General features: G+C 35.8%; 1 pseudogene; it reads left to right on the forward strand.

Moving 5' to 3' along the window:
• Positions 1-3,711, forward strand: part of LOC102587250 (guanosine nucleotide diphosphate dissociation inhibitor 2-like) — a 21,875-nt pseudogene extending 18,164 nt beyond the window's left edge.
• Positions 3,712-4,054: the final 343 nt, after the last annotated feature.

Here is a 4,054-nt window from a genome sequence, read left to right on the forward strand (position 1 = left end):
TTCTAAGTTGCAATTAGATTTTATTGAATAAATTTGAAGGCTTTATTCAAGTCTGTTTTTATATAACTATTGTCTTGCATTTTAATTTTAAAATACTAACTCCACTAATATTTGTAACTTCTAATTGTTTTTTGTATTAAATCAAAACAAAAGACTACATCACTATTTCAAGTTAAATTCTTTTAAAATACAAATTTGAAAACTTAAGCATTTTTTATTAGTTAAAAATGTTATTCAATAACATATATTTTCAATACAAATAAATAAACATATAAAAATCCCACGTCCCGTCCCGCCAAACCCCGTCCCATTCCGTATATATAGTGGGACGAATTTTTATCCCCCCGAATCCCGGCCAAGGCGTCCCCTGTCCCGTCCCGTCCCCATCCCCTTGCCAGCCCTAAGGAGGGTATAGAGGATGCTGGACTGATTTTAAATTTTTTCTCTTCTTTATAAGTTCAGTAGCAATTTCTTGAGTTGGTCTTTTATGGGTCACTAATGTAAATCTTTTTGATGGTTGCCAGCATACCCTCATTGCTGAGGAATACAACTTTACCTTTATAAAAAAAAAAAAGACTACCTTTCTAGTTGCATTTTTTAATTTCTCTATACTCAACTATAATGATCTCATATTCAAAGTTCTTAGCATATGTGCAACATTTGCCATGGCTTTCGCTCCTTGCTTTCTTTATGATATATCATGTTATGTTATAGTTTTTGATATTTGAAAGATTTTCAGTTTCATGATGATGCACTCCAAGTTGCCATAGCGAACTTTTAGAGCCTGTTTTGATTGACTTTTTAAGCTAAAAATAAAAAGTCAAACTTAAATGACTTTTAAGTCAAAAAATAAAAAGTTGGGAAAAGCCTGCATTTGGTTTTTAACTTATTTTAAGTCATTTTAAAAACTTTTTTTAAGTTATTTTTGACATTGCCAAACACTTCCTAAGCCATTTTTTTGACTTATTTTAAGTTATTTTTATATTTGCCAAACACTTTCAGAGATTTAAAAGTAGGTTTGACCAACTTTTAAGTCAATCCAAACAACCAAGTTCGTTCTCTCACATTCTGATACTGATTTCTTCAGCATCTCAAAGCTCCTCTCATTTTTTGACGACTAATTCCCTTGACTTGATATCTTCTTTTGTCTGCTTTAATTTATTATCAAGGATGGGGGTGGGTTGTTTGATTGTTCCCATCACATTTATTTGGGTATTTAGCTCAAGTTTTCGAAAAAAGAAAGTTTTGGAGTACGTTGGCTTCGGCACATTCCTTTTCTTGATAGATCTGACAGTGTAACTCCATCCCATCTTCTGCATATATTGTTGTGGAATTGGATAATATCTTTCTGTGCCATTATAGGTAAAATGATATTTTGGGTGAGCTTGACATGGTTAATTTATTTATGAGTGGATACTAAACAATTAAAACTTGGCTGGGAATGGCCCGGCTTCAGCTTTCTTATGTTTCAAATTTCAATATAAAGCATCCTTCGGGGAGGCCCAGTGGTTTGGGCTTGGGACTTCCATGTTGGAGGTCTCAAGTTTGAAACCCCTTGCCAGCGAAAGCAAGGGGTTTGCCTTCGGGTCAAGCTCGTCACACTGAGCTTGCCTAGTATGGGTTACCTCTCTCGTGTGGTTTGCAAGCTGTTGCATAGGAGTGGGGGTTTTACCTTGTACACACCCAAAGGGTAGCGACGGCAGGTTTCCCCTTGTCATAGAAAAAAAGAAAATTCAATAAAAAGCTACAAATTTATTCTATCTACTTTTGGGTTCAGATCGTTAGGTACTAGGTGGGGAAATTGGTTGGGGATGACACTTGTTGGTAAATGGAACATTACTAGTGTTTTATTAAGTTGATTTCAAGTATTTATTGTATTTTTATTCAGGATCCAGAACGAGCCATGGACTATAAACAAGATCTGCTTTTGTGCATTGTTGATCTATACCAACTGTAATGAGCTTCCTTGAGTAGTAGAAACATGGATTACAAATACATGGCTGCTAACTAGTTATTGTATCCACTAATATTCTACAAGTAATGTATCATTGCTTGGAGTTTTGGTTTACCGTTGAACTAACAACTAATGCAAAGAACTATGAACATTATACTAAGCAGTTTGTAGATCTGAGAGATTGTCTTATTGCTGATTGCCATTAGTATCAATACTATTTCTACTTTATATGCTCTTGGAGAAGCTATTCGTCCTTGAAAATATTATTTGTGCTGACTTGGTTTTGCAAAGATCTCTTTAACATTTTGGATGTTAGAGGGATCTTTTCTTACTAGGTTTTGTTTGGATCTTCAGGTACCTGTTCTGTTGTTCTTACAGTCATAATGTTGCTCCAAAGGGTAAATTTATTGCATTTGTCTCAACAGAGGCAGAAACTGATAATCCGGAGAGTGAACTGAAGCCTGGCATTGATCTTCTAGGACAAGTGGATGAGATCTTCTTTGAAGCATACGACAGATTTGAACCTGTCAATGAGCCCTCTTTAGATAATTGTTTTATTTCTACTGTGAGTCTCTCTTTGAGTCACTTTAAACTCATTGTCATAAAGTCTTCCTAGCATGACATGGCCAGCTTTTTTCTTGAACAGAGCTATGATGCTACAACTCACTTTGAGTCGACTGTTGATGATGTCCTCAATATGTATACGTTGATAACTGGAAAGGTATGTTTTCATTTTGGTCCATGTTGCATATTCTGGCAGACATTGAACTTGCTAAAGAGCTAGAGGGAATGCAGTTGGTTGAACACTCTTAGCTGAATCCTTGATAAATAGTTTCTTTCTGACAGTGATATGACAAATTGCTATATCAAGTGAGGTCAAAGCTCACTTCTGATGATAAAGTTGTAGATTGAAGGTTTATAATGGCATTGCTAATTTCTTGTAAATGCTCCCCCTCCCTTCCTTTTCCTTTTCCCCTCCATATCTCAATCATGAGTAGCATACATACTGTGATGGTGTACAGTTAGTTATTTCTTTGATCCTGGATTTTTTTGATCTTAATAACCTATCACTGATGGCTCATTAAATCTTGTCCGTTTCAATGTCTCTGTTTATGAGATGAGAATGTGAGATGCGAGTCTAGGTAGAGCGATTATTGTACCAGCTGTGTATTTAAAAGAAAATAGGATCCTGGGGGATATTTTTTTAGCACGATACTTTTACTTTCTGAAGGTGGTTATATCGGAATAACCTGCTCAAGACATCTGATATTGGAGTTTTGCCTCTTTTACATCAAATAGAACTTTCAATTAGTATACATTGTCACCTTCAACTCTTTTTCCCTCCACCCTTCCTTGAAAAAGGGAAGTGTGTAAAGACTGTTATGTGTACTCTGTGAAGGATGCATTTTTTGAATCTAGAGTACCTAACAGAGGTTGACTCAATTGTCTTCTTTCAGGTTCTGGACCTCAATGTGGATTTAAGTGCTGCGAGTGCCGCTGAAGAATGAGATGGACTCTTCTTCCTGTGTACTTCTATGTACTTTTCTTTGGTTTATTCCTTCATATGTCACAAAATTGCGGTAGGATTTAAAGTAGAAATGGGCTAATTGTATTGTTCTCTCTACTCTGAGTTGACAGTTATTGCCCTTTCTTATAAAAATATGCTTTGTAATGCACGATGAATAATGATGTTTGCTGAAGTTGTTAATATGTATACTGTGGGTTATCTTTCACTTGGCTCCTTTTTCCCTTGTTGACTATCCGAGTTTCATTTCCTCTTTGTAGTTGAATCATATCGTTTCTCATATTTGATGTGGTGGAGGTTACGGATTACAGTAGAAGGTTAGTAAGTCGTTGAGGTTAGTAAGTCGTTGAGCTCTGACTCGCTTTTCGGTGGGTTTAGGCTTGGTGGGAGCTTAGGATCACCGTGTATATCGTAGTATTATCCCGTATGCATGTATTTTCTTTTAGTTACTGCATTATTTTGTTGTTATTGTTTCCTTTCTCTGGATGCTCCGTACTGCTTATTCCCTTATTATTTGACATGTCTTTCTTCATTCTCGTATTTTCTTTTTCATGAATACTTTGATTTGCCTAGGG

This window comes from Solanum tuberosum, unplaced genomic scaffold (genome assembly GCF_000226075.1).
Source record: "Solanum tuberosum cultivar DM 1-3 516 R44 unplaced genomic scaffold, SolTub_3.0 scf00056, whole genome shotgun sequence".
Lineage (NCBI taxonomy): Eukaryota > Viridiplantae > Streptophyta > Magnoliopsida > Solanales > Solanaceae > Solanum > Solanum tuberosum.